Genomic DNA, 18615 nt, shown 5'->3' on the forward strand with positions numbered 1-18615 from the left:
GAGAGGCCAGAAAGAAGCCACTCAGTAAAAGGCACATAACAGCACGCTTGGAGTTTGCTAAAAAGGCACCTAAAGGAGATTCTCTGGTCTGATGAAACCAAGATTAAACTCTTTGGCCTGAATGCCAAGTGTCACGTCTGGAGAAAACCTGGAACCATCCCTACGGTGAAACATGGGGGCAGCATGGGGAAGTTTTTCAGCGGCAGAGACCAGGAGACTAGTTCAGATTGAGGGAAAGATGAACTGAGCAAAAGTAGAGAGAGATACATGATGAAAACCTGCTCCAGAGCACTCAGGACATCAGACTGGGGCGAAGGTTCCACCTTCCAACAGGACAACGACCCTAAGCACACAGCCAAGACAACGCAGGAGTGGATTCGGAACAAGTGTCCGAATGTCCTCGAGTAGTCCATCCAACCTGACAGAGCTTGAGAGGATCTGCAGAGAAGAATGGGAGAAACTAAATACAGGTGTGCCAAGCTTGGAGGGTCATACTAAAGAAGACTCGAGGCTATGATCGCTGCCAAAGTTCAACAAAGTACAGAGTAAAAGGTCTGAATACTTATGTAAAACATACACACACATTTGAGCAAAAGAAAAAAAATCCTGTTTTTGCTTTGTCATTATGGGGTAGTGTGAGATTGAGGGGGAAAAACAATTATCAATTTTAGAATAACGCTGTAACGTAACAAAATATCAAAAGTGAAGGGGTCTGAATAATTTCTGAACGCACTGTACATCAACAATTCATTCCCCCTTTTGCCTATTGTGACCCAGTGTTTTCTGTGAAAAGACTGGGCGAGCTGCCTTTACATGGCCTGTACATGGCCGTACATGGTACCCTGTACATGGCCGTACATGGTACCCTGTACGGGTCGAGGACCAATGGAATGGTTGAAAATGAGCAAGTCCTGCTCACCAAGGGCACCCGGTCACGCAAAACGAACCTGTCGACTGGAACCTCTTCACCAGACAAAACGTGTGGTTACTACTTGCCCTTTCTCAGGAAATAGCAACTCTATAGAAAATGGGATTCCATAAAGCTGATCAACAATCATGGGCATATGTCCAGGATATGGATTACATCCGACTAGTTTCTACTTGGGCTGTCAACTGTCAAACATGAGACTGGTGTGTTGGTAAGTAGCTAAGTTTAGTTGATTACTCATTAACAGCTACAGGCAATTATTTGATAGCTTAGTATCATAGCCTATGATACCGTGATGAAACTAGCCAAATAAACTCCCCTTTTCAGGACCCTGTCTTTCAAAGATAACTCATAAAAATCCAAATTACTTCACAGATCTTCATTGTAAAGGGTTAAATACTGTTTCCCATGCTTGTTCAATGAAACAAACAATTAATGAACATGCACATATGGAATAGTCGTTAAGACACTAATAGCTTACAGACAGTAGGCAATTAAGGTTACAGTTATGAAAACTTAGGACACTAAAGAGGCCTTTCTACTGACGCTGAAAAACACCAAAATAAAAGATGCCCAGGGTCCCTGCTCATCTGCGTGAATGTGCCTTAGACATACTGCAAGGAGGCTTGAAGACTGCAGATGTGGCCATGGCAATAAATGGCAACTAAGACAGCGTTACAGGGAGACAGGACGGACAGCTGATCATTCTCGCAGTGACAGACCACATGTAATAACACCTGCACAGGATCGGTACATCACACCTGCGGGACAGGTACAGGATGGCAACAATCTCTCCATCAATGCTCAGCCTGTCCGCAATAGGCTGAGAGGCTGGACTGAGGGATTGTATGCCTGTAGTAAGGCAGGTCCTCACCAGACATCACCGGCAACAACGTCACCTGTGGATACAAACTCACCATCACTGGACCAAACAGGACTGGCAAAAAGTGCTCGAGTTGCGGTTTTGTCTCACCAGTGGTGATGGTCGGTTTCAGGTTTATCGTTGAAGGAATGAGCATTACACTGAGGCCTGTACTCTGGAACAGGATCGATTTGGATTTCGAGGTGGAGGGTCAGTCATGGTCTGGGGCGGTGTGACACAGCATCATCGGACTGAGCTTGTTGTCATTGCAGGGAATCTCAACGCTGTGCGTTTCAGGGAAGACATCCTCCTCCCACATATGGTACCCTTCCTGCAGGCTCATCCTGACATGACCCTCCAGCATGACAATGCCACCAGCCATACTGCTCGGTCTGTGCGTGATTTCCTGCACGACACGAATGTCAGTGTTCTGCCATGGCCAGCGAAGAACCCGGATCTCATTCCCATTGAGCACGTCTGGGACCTGTTGGATCGGAGGGTGAGGGCTAGGGCCATTCCCCCCAGAAATGTCCAGGAACTTGCAGGTGCCTTGGTGGAAGAGTGGGGTAACATCTCACAGCAAGAACTGGCAAAGTCCATGAGGAGGAGATGCACTGCAGTACTTAATGTAGCTGGTGGCCACACCAGATACTGACTGTTACTTTTGATTTTGACTCCCCCCCTTTGTTCATCGACACATTATTCAATTTCTGTTAGTCACGTCTGTGGAACTTGTTCAGTTTATGTCTTAGTTGTTGAATCTTATGTTCATACAAATATTTACACATGTTAAGTTTGCCGTTGACAGCGAGAGGAGTTTACATAGCCTCTCCTTAACATGTAATGTGAGAGGAAGCTAGCTAGCTCATCATCAAATCAAATTTTATTTGTCACATACACATGGTTAGCAGATGTTAATGCGAGTGTAGCGAAATTCTTGTGCTTCTAGTTCCGACAATGCAGTGATAACCAACAAGTAATCTAACTAACAATTCCAAAACTACTGTCTTATACACAGTGTAAGGGGATAAGGAATATGTACATAAGGATATATGAATGAGTGATGATACAGAGCAGCATACAGTAGATGGTATCGAGTACAGTATATACATATGAGATGAGTGTGTAGACAAAGTGGCATAGTTAAAGTGGCTAGTGATACATGTATTACATAAGGATGCAGTCGATGATGTAGAGTACAGTATATACATATGCATATGAGATGAATAATGTAGGGTAAGTAACATTATATAAGGTAGCATTGTTTAAAGTGGCTAGTGATATATTTACATCATTTCCCATCAATTCCCATTATTAAAATGGCTGGAGTTGGGTCAGTGTCAATGACAGTGTGTTGGCAGAGAGATAGAAGCTGTTTTTCAGTCTCTCGGTCCCAGCTTTGATGCACCTGTACTGACCTCGCCTTCTGGATGATAGCGGGGTGAACAGGCAGTGGTTCGGGTGGTTGATGTCCTTGATGATCTTTATGGCCTTCCTGTAACAACGGGTGGTGTAGGTGTCCTGGAGGGCAGGTAGTTTGCCCCCGGTGATGCGTTGTGCAGTCCTCACTACCCTCTGGAGAGCCTTACGGTTGAGGGCGGAGCAGTTGCCGTACCAGGCGGTGATACAGCCCGCCAGGATTCTCTCGATTGTGCATCTGTAGAAGTTTGTGAGTGCTTTTGGTGACAAGCCGAATTTCTTCAGCCTCCTGAGGTTGAATAGGCGCTGCTGCGCCTTCACGACGCTGTCAGTGTGAGTGGACCAATTCAGTTTGTGATGTGTATGCCGAGGAACTTAAAACTAGCTACCCTCTCCACTACTGTTCCATCGATGTGGATAGGGGGGAGTTCCCTCTGCTGTTTCCTGAAGTCCACAATCATCTCCTTAGTTTTGTTGACGTTGAGTGTGAGGTTAGTTTCCTGAAACCACACTCCGAGGGCCCTCACCTCCTCCCTGTAGGCCGTCTCGTCGTTGTTGGTAATCAAGCCTACCACTGTTGTGTCGTCCGCAAACTTGATGATTGAGTTGGAGGCGTGCGTGGCCACGCAGTCGTGGGTGAACAGGGAGTACAGGAGAGGGCTCAGAACGCTTCCGTTCCGCGGCCCGTCAGGATGTCCAGTACCCAGTTGCACAGGGCGGGGTCGAGGCCCAGGGTCTCGAGCTTGATGACGAGCTTGGAGGGTACTATGGTGTTGAATGCCGATCTGTAGTCGATGAACAGCATTCTCACATAGGTATTCCTTTTGTCCAGGTGGGTTAGGGCAGTGTGCAGTGTGGTTGAGATTGCATCGTCTGTGGACCTATTTGGGCGGTAAGCAAATTGGAGTGGGTCTAGGGTGTCAGGTAGGGTGGAGGTGATATGGTCCTTGACTAGTCTCTCAAAGCACTTCATGATGACGGAAGTGAGTGCTACGGGGCGGTAGTCGTTTAGCTCAGTTACCTTAGCTTTCTTGGTAACAGGAACAATGGTGGCCCTCTTGAAGCATGTGGGAACAACAGACTGGTATAGGGATTGATTGAATATGTCCGTAAACACACCGGCCAGCTGGTCTGCGCATGCTCTGAGGGCGCGGCTGGGGATGCCGTCTGGGCCTGCAGCCTTGCGAGGGTTAACACGTTTAAATGTCTTACTCACCTCGGCTGCAGTGAAGGAGAGACCGCATGTTTTCGTTGCAGGCCGTGTCAGTGGCACTGTATTGTCCTCAAAGCGGGCAAAAAAGTTATTTAGTCTGCCTGGGAGCAAGACATCCTGGTCCGTGACTGGGCTGGGTTCCTTCTTGTAGTCCGTGATTGACTGTAGACCCTGCCACATGCCTCGTGTCTGAGCCATTGAATTGAGATTCCACTTTGTCTCTGTACTGACGCTTAGCTTGTTTAATAGCCTTGCGGAGGGAATAGCTGCATTGTTTATATTCGGACATGTTACCAGACACCTTGCCCTGATTAAAAGCAGTGGTTCGCACTTTCAGTTTCACGCGAATGCTGCCATCAATCCACGGTTTCTGGTTTGGGAATGTTTTTATCGTTGCTATGGGAACGACATCGTCGACGCACGTTCTAATGAACTCGCACACCGAATCAGCGTATTCGTCAATATTTCCATCTGATGCAATACGAAACATGTCCCAGTCCACGTGATGGAAGCAGTCTTGGAGTGTAGAGTCAGCTTGGTTTGACCAGCGTTGGACAGACCTCAGCGTGGGAGCCTCTTGTTTTAATTTCTGCCTGTAGGCAGGGATCAGCAAAATGGAGTCGTGGTCAGCTTTTCCGAAAGGGGGGCGGGGCAGGGCCTTATATGCGTCGCGGAAGTTAGCGTAACAATGATCCAAGGTTTTACCACCCCTGGTTGCGCAATCGATATGCTGATAAAATTTAGGGAGTCTTGTTTTCAGATTAGCTTTGTTAAAATCCCCAGCTACAATGAATGCAGCCTCCGGATAAATGGTTTCCAGTTTGCAAAGAGTTAAATAAAGTTCGTTCAGAGCCATCGATGTGTCTGCTTGGGGGGGGATATATACGGCTGTGATTATAATCGAAGAGAATTCTCTTGGAAGATAATGCGGTCTACATTTGATTGTGAGGAATTCTAAATCAGGTGAACAGAAGGATTTGAGTTCCTGTATGTTTCCTTCATCACACCATGTCCCGTTAGTCATGAGGCATACGCCCCCGCCACTCTTCTTACCAGAGATATGTTTGTTTCTGTCGGCGCGATGCGTGGAGAAACCCGTTGGCTGCACCGCCCTGGATAGAGTCTTCCCAGTAAGCCATGTTTCCGTAAAGCAGAGAACGTTGCAGTCTCTGATGTCCCTCTGGAATGCCACCCTTGCTCGGATTTCATCAACCTTGTTGTCGAGAGTCTGGACATTGGCAAGAAGAATGCTGGGAAGTGGTGCGCGATGTGCCCGTCTCCGGAGTCTGACCAGAACACCGCCGCGTTTCCCTCTTTTTCGGAGTCGTTTCCTTGGGTCGCTGCATGCGATCCATTCCGTTGTCCTGTTTGTAAGGCAGAATACAGGATCCGCGTCGCGGAAAACATATTCTTGGTCGTACTGATGGTGAGTTGACGCTAATCTTATATTCAGTAGTTCTTCTCGACTGCATGTAATGAAACCTAAGATGACATGGGGTACTAATGTAAGAAATAACACGTAAAAAAAAAAAAAAACTGCATAGTTTCCTAGGAACGCGAAGCGAGGCGGCCATCTCAGTCGGCGCCGGAAGTTACAATGCAAACCTGATGACGTTTGATGCATGTTGCCAGCTTGCTTTCAATAATGTTGTAACTCAAATTGACTAGCTACAGTTTGCTGTGATTAAATGTCAAAGACTCTCAAATCAAACTCTCGTTTACCTTCAGTCATGGCCGCTACCATTTCTTAATAAGCAGTGCTGAAAAACAAGGCCAAATAAGGAAGTGCAGTCGCCCTTTAACTCTCAGGTACTGCTGGTTCTGTAGCTCACCTGAGGACTGGATAGGTTAAATTTCAACCTATCAGAGGGCAAGATGGAGTTAGACCTAATACCATACCAGTTAATGGATCGCCATTCAATTCCGTTAGGATCTACGTAAAGTCCCTAGGAGTGAGTTTAGAATTCAGCCCCAATACCTTTATTTGAGCAGGAAAACGGGCCTGCTCTCCATTCTCCTAAAACTCAAAACTCCCAGCTAGCAGACACAGGAGCTCCAAGCCACAGGAGGTTGGTGGCAGCTTCATTGGGGAGGACGGGCTTGTGGTAATGGCTAGCACGGAATAGGTGGAATGGTATCAAATACATCATGGTTTCCATTAGAGGTCGACCGATTATGATTTTTCAGCGCCGATACCGATTATTGAGGACCCAAAAACAGCTGATACCGATTAAATTGGCCGATTTTTTATTTGTAATAATGACAATTACAACAATACTGAATGAACACTTAACTTAATATAATACATCAATAAAATCAATTTAGCCACAAATAAATAATGAAACATGTTCAATTTGGTTTAAATAATGCAAAAACAAAGCATTGGAGAAGAAAGTAAAAGTGCAATATGTGCCATGTAAGAAAGTAAAGTTTCAGTTCCTTGCTCAGAACATGAGAACATATGAAAGCTGGTGGTTCCTTTTAACGTGAGTCTTCAATATTCCCAGGTAAGAAGTTTTAGGTTGTAGTTATAGGAATTATAGGACTATTTCTCTATACCATTTCTATTTCATTAACATTGGACTATTGGATGTTCTTATAGGCACTTTAGTACTGCCAGTGTAACAGTATAGCTTCCGTCCCACTCCTCGCTCCTACCTGGGCTCGAACCAGGAACACATCGACAACAGCCACCCTCGAAGCAGCGTTACCCATGCAGAGCAAGGGGAATAACCACTCCAAGTCTCAGAGCGAGTGACGTTTGAAACACTATTAGCGCGCACCCCGCTAACTAGCTAGCCATTTCACATCGGTTACACCAGCCTAATCTCGAGAGTTGATAGGCTTGAAGTAAAACAGCACAATGCTTGAAGCATTGCGAAGAGCTGCTGGCAAACGCAGTAAAGTGCCGTTGGAATGAATGCTTACGATCCTGCTTCTGCCTACCACCGCTCAGTCAGACTGCTCTATCAAATCATAGGCTTAATTATGATATAATAACACACAGAAATATGAGTCTTAGGTAATTAATATGGTCGAATCCAGAAACTATCATCTCGAAAACAAAACTTTAATTATTTCAGTGAAATACTGAACTGTTTGGTATTTTATCTAATGGGTGGCATCCATAAGTCTAAATATTCCTGTTACAGTGCACAACCTTTAATGTTATGTCATAATTACGGAAAATTCTGGCAAATTAGGCGGCCCAAACTGTTGCATATACACTGACTCTGCGTGCAATGAACGCAAGAGAAGTGACACAATTTCACCTGGTTAATATTGCCTGCTATACACCTGGATTTCTTTTAGCTAAATATGCAGGTTTAAAAATATATACTTCTGTGTATTGATTTTAAGAAAGACATTGATGTTTATGGTTATACCTAACCATAAACACATTGGAGCAACTACAGTCCTTTTTCATGAATACGCACCGCATCGATTACATGCAACGCGGGACACGCTAGATAAACTAGTAATATCATCAACAATGTGTAGTTAACTAGTGATTATGATTGATTGTTTTTTATAAGTTTAGTGCTAGCTAGCAACTTACCTTGGCTTACTGCATTCACGTAACAAATCAAATCAAATTTTATTTGTCACATACACATGGTTAGCAGATGTTAATGCGAGTGTAGCGAAATGCTTGTGCTTCTAGTTCCGACAATGCAGTGATAACCAACAAGTAATCTAACTAACAATTCCAAAACTACTGTCTTATACACGGTCTAAGGGGATAAAGAATATGTACATAAGGATATATGAATGAGTGATGGTACAGAGCAGCATACAGTAGATGGTATAGAGTAAAGTATATACATATGAGATGAGTATGTAGACAAACAAAGTGGCATAGTTAAAGTGGCTAGTGATACATGTATTACATAAGGATACAGTCGATGATGTAGAGTACAGTATATACGTATGCATATGAGATGAATAGTGTAGGATAAGTAACATTATATAAGGTAGCATTGTTTAAAGTGGCTAGTGATATATTTACATCATTTCCCATCAATTCCCATTATTAAAGTGGCTGGAGTTGGATCAGTGTCAATGACAGTGTGTTGGCAGCAGCCACTCAATGTTAGTGGTGGCTGTTTATCAGTCTGATGGCCTTGAGATAGAAGCTGTTTTTCAGTCTCTCGGTCCCAGCTTTGATGCACCTGTACTGACCTCGCCTTCTGGATGATAGCGGGGTGAACAGGCAGTGGTTCGGGTGGTTGATGTCCTTGATGATCTTCATGGCCTTCCTGTAACATCGGGTGGTGTAGGTGTCCTGGAGGGCAGGTAGTTTGCCCCCGGTGATGCGTTGTGCAGACCTCACTACCCTCTGGAGAGCCTTACGGTTGAGAGCGGAGCGGTTGCCGTATCAGGCGGTGATACAGCCCGCCAGGATGCTCTCGATTGTGCATCTGTAGAAGTTTGTGAGTGCTTTTGGTGACAAGCCGAATTTCTTCAGCCTCCTGAGGTTGAAGAGGCGCTGCTGCACCTTCTTCACGACGCTGTCAGTGTGAGTGGACCAATTCAGTTTGTCTGTGATGTGTATGCCGAGGACCTTAAAACTTGCTACCCTCTCCACTACTGTTCCATCAATGTGGATAGGGGGGTGTTCCCTCTGCTGTTTCCTGAAGTCCACAATCATCTCCTTAGTTTTGTTGACGTTGAGTGTGAGGTTATTTTCCTGACACCACACTCCGAGGGCCCTCACCTCCTCCCTGTAGGCCGTCTCGTCGTTGTTGGTAATCAAGCCTACCACTGTTGTGTCGTCCGCAAACTTGATGATTGAGTTGGAGGCGTGCGTGGCCACGCAGTCGTGGGTGAACAGGGAGTACAGGAGAGGGCTCAGAACGCACCCTTTTGGGGCCCCAGTGTTGAGGATCAGCGGGGAGGAGATGTTGTTGCCTACCCTCACCACCTGGGGGCGGCCCGTCAGGAAGTCCAGTACCCAGTTGCACAGGGCGGGGTCGAGACGACATCCGATCCTCGTTTGCTAAGTCAAACAACACCGCTGGTTCTGCTCACACTGCCCTACCCTGTGCTCTGACCTCTTTCTCCCCTCTCTCTCCAGATGAAATCTCGCGTCTTGTGACGGCCGGCCGCCCAACAACCTGCCCGCTCGACCCTATCCCCTCCTCTCTTCTCCAGACCATTTCCGGAGACCTTCTCCCTTACCTCACCTCGCTCATCAACTTATCCCTGACCGCTGGCTACGTCCCTTCCGTCTTCAAGAGAGCGAGAGTTGCACCCCTTCTGAAAAAACCTACACTCGATCCCTCCGATGTCAACAACTACAGACCAGTATCCCTTCTTTCTTTTCTCTCCAAAACTCTTGAACGTGCCGTCCTTGGTCAGCTCTCCCGCTATCTCTCTCAGAATGACCTTCTTGATCCAAATCAGTCAGGTTTCAAGACTAGTCATTCAACTGAGACTGCTCTTCTCTGTATCACGGAGGCGCTCCGCACCGCTAAAGCTAACTCTCTCTCCTCTGCTCTCATCCTTCTAGACCTATCGGCTGCCTTCGATACTGTGAACCATCAGATCCTCCTCTCCACCCTCTCCGAGTTGGGCATCTCCGGCGCGGCCCACGCTTGGATTGCGTCCTACCTGACAGGTCGCTCCTACCAGGTGGCGTGGCGAGAATCTGTCTCCTCACCACGCGCTCTCACCACTGGTGTCCCCCAGGGCTCTGTTCTAGGCCCTCTCCTATTCTCGCTATACACCAAGTCACTTGGCTCTGTCATAACCTCACATGGTCTCTCCTATCATTGCTATGCAGACGACACACAATTAATCTTCTCCTTTCCCCCTTCTGATGACCAGGTGGCGAATCGCATCTCTGCATGTCTGGCAGACATATCAGTGTGGATGACGGATCACCACATCAAGCTGAACTTCGGCAAGACGGAGCTGCTCTTCCTCCCGGGGAAGGACTGCCCGTTCCATGATCTCGCCATCACGGTTGACAACTCCATTGTGTCCTCCTCCCAGAGCGCTAAGAACCTTGGCGTGATCCTGGACAACAAACTGTCGTTCTCAACTAACATCAAGGCGGTGGCCCGTTCCTGTAGGTTCATGCTCTACAACATCCGCAGAGTACGACCCTGCCTCACACAGGAAGCGGCGCAGGTCCTAATCCAGGCACTTGTCATCTCCCGTCTGGATTACTGCAACTCGCTGTTGGCTGGGCTCCCTGCCTGTGCCATTAAACCCCTACAACTCATCCAGAACGCCGCAGCCCGTCTAGTGTTCAACCTTCCCAAGTTCTCTCACGTCACCCCGCTCCTCCGCTCTCTCCACTGGCTTCCAGTTGAAGCTCGCATCCGCTACAAGACCATGGTGCTTGCCTACGGAGCTGTGAGGGGAACGGCACCTCAGTACCTCCAGGCTCTGATCAGGCCCTACACCCAAATAAGGGCACTGCGTTCATCCACCTCTGGCCTGCTCGCCTCCCTACCACTGAGGAAGTACAGTTCCCGCTCAGCTCAGTCAAAACTGTTCGCTGCTCTGGCTCCCCAATGGTGGAACAAACTCCCTCACGACGCCAGGACAGCGGAGTCAATCACCACCTTCCGGAGACACCTGAAACCCCACCTCTTTAAGGAATACCTAGGATAGGATAAAGTAATCCTTCTCACCCCCCCTTAAAATATTTAGATGCACTATTGTAAAGTGGTTGTTCCACTGGATGGCATAAGGTGAATGCACCAATTTGTAAGTCGCTCTGGATAAGAGCGTCTGCTAAATGACTTAAATGTAAATGTAATGTAAATGAGACCCAGGGTCTCGAGCTTGATGACGAGCTTGGAGGGTACTATGGTGTTGAATGCCGAGCTGTAGTCGATGAACAGCATTCTCACATAGGTATTCCTCTTGTCCAGGTGGGTTAGGGCAGTGTGCAGTGTGGTTGAGATTGCATCGTCTGTGGACCTATTTGGGCGGTAAGCAAATTGGAGTGGGTCTAGGGTGTCAGGTAGGGTGGAGGTGATATGGTCCTTGACTAGTCTCTCAAAGCACTTCATGATGATGGAAGTGAGTGCTACGGGGCGGTAGTCGTTTAGCTCAGTTACCTTAGCTTGGGAACAGGAACAATGGTGGCCCTCTTGAAGCATGTGGGAACAGCAGACTGGTATAGGGATTGATTGAATATGTCCGTAAACACACCGGCCAGCTGGTCTGCGCATGCTCTGAGGGCGCGACTGGGGATGCCGTCTGGGTCTGCAGCCTTGCGAGGGTTAACACGTTTAAATGTCTTACCTCGGCTGCAGTGAAGGAGAGACCGCATGTTTTCGTTGCAGGCCGTGTCAGTGGCACTGTATTGTCCTCAAAGCGGGCAAAACAAGTTATTTAGTCTGCCTGGGAGCAAGACATCCAGGTCCGTGACTGGGCTGGGTTTCTTCTTGTAGTCCGTGATTGACTGTAGACCCTGCCACATGCCTCTTGTGTCTGAGCCATTGAATTGAGATTCCACTTAGTCTCTGTACTGACGCTTAGCTTGTTTAATAGCCTTGCGGAGGGAATAGCTGCACTGTTTGTATTTGGTCATGTTGCCAGACACCTTGCCCTGATTAAAAGCAGTGGTTCGCGCTTTCAGTTTCACGCGAATGCTGCCATCAATCCACGGTTTCTGGTTAGGGAATGTTTTTATCATTGCTATGGGAACGACAGGCTCCTCGTGGAGTGCAATGTAATCAGGTGGTTAGAGCATTGGACTAGTTAACTGTAAGGTTGCAAGATTGAATCCCCGAGCTGACAAGGTAAAAATCTGCCGTTCTGCCCATGAACAAGGCAGTAAACCCATCGTTCCTAGGCCGTCATTGAAAGTAAGAATGTGTTAACTGACTTAGTTAAATAAAGATTAAATCAAGGTGTACAAAAAATAAAATAATAATAAATTTAAAATAAAATAAAAAACAGCCAAATCGGTGTCCAAAAATACCGATTGTTATGAAAACTTGAACTTGAAAACATTGCGATTAATCGGTGGACCTCTAGTTTCCATTAGGGATGCACAATATATCGGTGAACTTATCGGAATCGGACGATATTAGCCAAAAATGCCAACGTCGGCATCAGCCCGATGTCTGGTTTAACGCCGATGTGCAAAATCGATATCAAAGCCGATGTGCATACCTGTATAATGTAGGTACATGACGTAATGACGCAATGTAAAATTTTGCGCTACACGTGCAACACAGCATTCCTAACCTAGCCCACAATATCTGCTGTGTGGATCGAGCAGTCAACAAGTTGAGCAGTCATTTGAAAGAGTAAGAAAATTTCATCTAGACAACTCAAAAGCTAAATTAAATTAAAATGCCAAAATAGTGGAATTCATTGCCCTTGACAATCAACAATTCTCTGTCGTGGGTGATGTTGGCTTTCGCAGACTGGTCAAGCACCAGTACACACTACCAAGAGCGCTATTTTTCAGATGTTGCCCTACCGGAGTTACACAGTGATAGCATCACTGCAAAAAAATAAAAAGAATAAACATTTTAATACAATTGCGTCACTGCTATCAGCTTCACGACTGACATTTGGACCAGCGATATCAGCCCCGTGAGCATTTGGAATCTGACAGCACAGAGGGTCGCTGAGGATTTCGTACTGAGAAAAGTCATATTGCATGCTCATGAATGTGTTACATACACAGCGGAACAAGATGGAAACAGACACAGTGCGCACTGAGGAAGCGAGGCCATGGACAGACACAGCTGAAACTTCACTGCTTGACATGCATGATGAAATCCTGGTTCAGAATGAAACGACGGAACAACGAAACAGCACAGCAAGTAAGTGAAAGAAATAGGTTTTTGATTATGTTTTACCGGTAATGGGGACATACAATGACAGCCTACTCTGGCCAAACCTGGATGACCGGATGTGATACAGCCTGGATTCGAACCGGGGACTGTAGTGACGCCTCTTGCACTGAGATGCAGTGCCTTGGACCGCTGCGTCCATGTGTGTGTTAACTATTTAACTGTACTATTATGCTTAAAAAGGCTGCTAAAATTCTAAATATCAGTATCATTTTTTTGGGCAAGGAAAATATCAGCTATCGGACAAAAATGTCATAGTTTAAATAGTTTCCATGCGTTTGATGCCATTCCATTTGCTCCGTTCCGGACATTATTATGAGCCGTCCTCCCCTTAGCAGCTTCCACTGCTCCAAGGAGAGGCCATATTAGCCTGGGGCTGGTGTGGCCAGAGCAACAGGCTACAGTGAGGAGGCAGTACGGATACATCACTCACAATACGCCCCACTCTGGAGACAATGAGCAGAAACTGCATCTCCCTCACAATAGGAGGCATGCATTAGTATCAGAAAGAGAGAGGGGGAGAGACATAGAACCCACATAAATCCTCCCTCAGCAAACCACCCAGGCCAATCCACCTCCAATTTCCTCTGTCCTGACCAATCGATTTCTGTGGTAATTACTGGTAAATGCTATGAGCCAGAGTGCTCTGGTCCTGTGGGGCAAACTTGTGTGTGTGATATATGGGAGTGCTCCTTTGCATTTCCTGGATCAGGGAGTTCCGTGATTGATTCCTATGCCTTCCCCAGCCCAGCCTCTTCAATACAATAAAACAGGCTACTCCTCCAGACAATACCAATCAATCAGAGTAATTCATCCTGCCTATGGGCTCATATCACCGGGTCTAACTAGAGAGAAACAGAGTACCATCGATCATTGATAAACTCTGATAAAACACACTTCCCTGGGTGAACCCACACAGACACACACTATAGAGGAGAGATAGAGAAGAGTGTGTGAGGCTTACCTGTTTGTGCATTTCAATGTTCAGCCCGTAAGACATTTCATAGTACTGTGGATGACAGAGTTGGAGTTACTAGGATTACAGTAAATTCCAATTTCCTACATCTCAATGTAGACTGCTTCTTGGCCATAAGAGAGATATGTGAATAATACTACTGGTGTTTGAAAAGGACAAAACAACCTCAAAATGTGGTAATCACTCCAACTCAATAATGTACTGGAAATCATTAAGCACAGCATGTGAGAGACAATGTGTGTTTGTAAATGATGAGTGTGTGTGTAGTCCTGTTCACGTGTGTGTGTGAGCAACAATAAGAGTTAACCATAAGCTTGCATGTACAATGTGGCAATTATATCTAGCCACACATTGACAGTGTTAACATCTACAAGTTGACTGGTTGAGAGTTGAACATAGATTGTGCTGATTGGACTCACCATAACATAGTGCCTCTGCATCTCTGTCTTCTCACTGGCCAGCTTCTCACACTCCAATTTCAAACTGCCGAAGACAGGGACACAATCAAAACAAAGCAAGAGGCCTCAGATACCATCACCAATCCTGAACACAACCAGAAAACATTCAAAATTCAGTTCAGATAAACATGGTCATCTAAACCTCTTGGAATCACGGAAGAGAAATATTTGTTTACCCTTTTCCAGTAACGTAAGTTATAAGTCTAGGGCTATAGTAGCAGCAATATAGCCTACTGCCTGATACTGTGATCTGTTCAGGGAAGTCAGGAACCAATACACGCAGTCAGTCAGGAAAGCTAAGGCCAGCTTCTTCAGGCAGAAGTTTGCATCCTGTAGCTCCAACTCCAAAAAGTTCTGAGACACTGTGAAGTCCATGGAGATCAAGAGCACCTCCTCCCAGCTGCCCACTGCACTGAGGCTAGGGAACACGGTCACCACCGACAAATCCATGATTATCGAAAACTTCAACAAGCATTTCTCAACGGCTGGCCATGCCTTCCGCCTGGCTACTCCTACCTCGGCCAACAGCTCCGGCCCCCCCGCAGCTCCTCGCCCAAGCCTCTCCAGGTTCTCCTTTACCCAAATCCAGATAGCAGATGTTCTGAAAGAGCTGCAAAACCTGGACCCGTATAAATCAGCTGGGCTTGACAATCTGGACCCTCCATTTCTGAAACTATCCGCCGTCATTGTCGCAACCCCTATTACCAGCCTGTTCAACCTCTCATATCGTCTGAGATCCCCAAGGATTGGAAAGCTGCCGCAGTCATCCCCCTCTTCAAAGGGGGAGACACCCTGGACCCAAACTGTTACAGACCTATATCCATCCTGCCCTGCCTATCCAAGGTCTTCGAAAGCTAAGTCAACAACAGGTCACTGACCATCTCAAATCCCACCGTACCTTCTCCGCTATGCAATCTGGTTTCCGAGCCGGTCACGGGTGCACCCGCATGCCCGACTAGCATCACCACACTGGATGGTTCCGACCTTGAATATGTCGACACCTATAAGTACCTAGGTGTCTGGCTAGACTGCAAACTCTCCTTCCAAACCCATATCAAACATCTCCAATCGAAAATCAAATCAAGAATCGGCTTTCTATTCCGCAACAAAGCCTCCTTCACTCACGCTGCCAAGCTTACCCTAGTAAAACTGACTATCCTACCGATCCTCGACTTCGGCGACATCATCTACAAAATTGCTTCCAACACTCTACTCAGCAAACTGGATGCAGTTTATCACAGTGCCATCCGTTTTGTCACTAAAGCACCTTACACTACCCACCACTGCGACTTGTATGCTCTAGTCGGCTGGCCCTCGCTACATATTCGTCGCCAGACCCACTGGCTTCAGGTCATCTACAAGGCCATGCTAGGCAAAGCTCCGCCTTATCTCAGCTCACTGGTCACGATGGCAACACCCATCCGTAGCACGCGCTCCAGCAGGTGTATCTCATTGATCATCCCTAAAGCCAACACCTCATTCGGCCGCCTTTCGTTCCAGTACTCTGCTGCCTGTGACTGGAACAAATTGCAAAAATCGCTGAAGTTGGAGACTTTTATCTCCCTCACCAACTTCAAACATCAGCTAGCTGAGCAGCTAACCGATCGCTGCAGCTGTACATAATCTATTGGTAAATAGCACACCCATTTTCACCTACCTCATCCCCACAGTTTTTATTTATTTACTTTTCTGCTCTTTTGCACACCAATATCTCTACCTGTACATGATCATTTATCACTCCAGTGTTAATCTGCAATATTGTAATTATTCGCCTACCTCCTCATGCCTTTTGCACACATTGTATATAGACTCCCCTTTTTTCTCTGTGTTATTGACTTGTTAATTGTTTACTCCATGTGTAACTCTGTGTTGTCTGTTCACACTGCTATGCTTTATCTTGGCCAGGTCGCAGTTGCAAATGAGAACCTGTTCTCAACTAGCCTACCTGGTTAAATAAAGGTGAAATAAAAAATGCAGGGCATTCCAGCTCACTGCTTTACCTCTCACTAGTCCCAAAGACAGCAACATGCAGTTGCACACATGGGGAATAAGAGGGGATTTATAATAATCTGACCTCAGACGCCACCCCTCTGGCTCAACAAGCACATCTGCATGTCTTAGACCTATACAGTCTGAGCACACAAACAGTGACATCTTGGCCTCAAGAGTATGTGTGTGTGTTGAACAGCCACTCACCTGTGGTACTGAGCTTGGAGAAACTGGAACTCCTCTTTGATGCGGTCCAGTGACTCTGGGATGGTGAATTTGAAAGGTTGGCCTGGGGCCTGGTGGGGTGTCTGTAAAAATAAGAAAATTTAAATAAGAAAACACATAATTCAAAACCTGTGTTTCTGCATCTGATGAAGCATTTCAAATACTTTAGCTGTAGGCTAATTAGTAGTGAATTAGACAAAAAGCTATACGGCATTCGCTGCCATGTGAGATAATACGTCTTGCCCTAATTACTGGGAGTGCATCATGATAAACTCATTGCAGAAATGTTACATGCCGACAACCGCAAAGACAAACAAAGGAACTTCGACCGACCCGCCATCGTGGGCATACAGAGCTATACAAATGCTAAAATGGTTCAACATGACAAATGAGTGCAGAGAATTTGCGGATGGGGAATGTTTTTCACTGGCCAACCTTACCGGGTGTCGACCCTGGGGATACATCGTTCTACCTCGGCAGATGCCCGGTTCCTGATAAACCCGTCTGCTAACAAAATAGGGACAGGCGCGAGGATGCTCCAGGTTACGATAAATTCATCCTAGCTCCTTCCGAGACTGTCCGTTAAATGCCACAAACACGTCCGACCATTTGTCCTCATAGATCTCCAGTCAACTCTCTATCAGCGGTGCTCCGGTGAATGATGTATGTAAGAATCTCCTTTTCACTCGCTGTAGGCTACTCCAGCATACGATCATGTATTAACCATAGAAGGGAGAAAAAGAACAGGTGAGGACAAAAAAAAGTAACCTAATAGTCCTCCTATTCATGTAGACCGTGTAATCCTGTCCACCCAGCAATATACGAATAGCCCGAAACTCCAGTTAGTCAACAAGCCAAACCCACAACGCGGTAATGAGAAGCGTAGGCTACTGAGACAAATCCACAGAAGTTAATTGCAATTTGACTTGCCGCAATAGCTTGTGGTGAATGCTCGGTATAAATTAATATTCGTTATCCGAAGAATAACCTGTATTCGAGTAAATGGGGGTGTTGTGCAAGAAAGGTTTTGATAATAACAACCCCCACTATACCATCACAACAAAATATAACGTTAGCTTGTCTCAAAGGCAACTTTCTCACGCGGTTTCAGACGGAGGGAGTTCTATTAACCTGAGCCGCGGTGCACCGCTCTATGGTGAACGGGCAAAGGTAGCGAGGAGCGCCTATCTTAAATCGAACCGCAATCTGTACCGCTTGGTCAAATTCTCAGCATAAAACATCCATAAAATATGTTTTTTTTAAACGAATTTTCATTAGGAAGGTAGATATAGCGTTTTTATCAAGCAAATCTTTACTACAAGTGCTTAATCTAGCCTAGGCTACTTCACTTTTGTTTTGAACCTATTTAGCCATGGGTTTTGGATGGGGAACCTGGCACACGCCCAGAGGTAGTCCAGTTCCATAACGAATGCAATCCCTTTTCACCCAGGTTCAAGCTCCCCTCATGGGAAAGCCAGTGCCAGATAATCGAACCCCCACCCAACTAACCAGAAAAAGAACCGCCCCCGAATATTGCACAGGCCAATAGCCACAGGTCTTTTCACGTGACGAAATTATGCGATTTGTAGAATCCACCAATAGATTTTCTATAAATGTATTCAAGCCGGGCGATTAGTTTGAACAACACAGACACTAGCCAATCCCGAATGACAGATAGGTTTAGCAAGGAATGGCGCACAAAGCAGCTAGCTAC

General features: G+C 46.3%; 1 pseudogene across 1 annotated transcript in view; it reads right to left on the bottom strand.

Annotated features, from left to right (window-relative positions):
* The window catches only part of LOC124035968, a 55078-nt pseudogene extending 36741 nt beyond the window's left edge, over nucleotides 1–18337 (bottom strand). The window contains exons 1-4 of the transcript XR_006838821.1: nucleotides 17342–18337; nucleotides 16884–16984; nucleotides 14649–14712; nucleotides 14218–14262 (exon numbers count right to left, since the gene is read on the bottom strand). The product of XR_006838821.1 is annotated as a transducin-like enhancer protein 1 (transcript). The remainder of the gene's footprint in view (nucleotides 1–14217; nucleotides 14263–14648; nucleotides 14713–16883; nucleotides 16985–17341) is intronic.
* Between the last annotated feature and the right edge of the window lie 278 nt (nucleotides 18338–18615).

Source organism: Oncorhynchus gorbuscha, linkage group LG05 (assembly GCF_021184085.1).
Source record: "Oncorhynchus gorbuscha isolate QuinsamMale2020 ecotype Even-year linkage group LG05, OgorEven_v1.0, whole genome shotgun sequence".
Taxonomy (NCBI): Eukaryota; Metazoa; Chordata; class Actinopteri; order Salmoniformes; family Salmonidae; genus Oncorhynchus; species Oncorhynchus gorbuscha.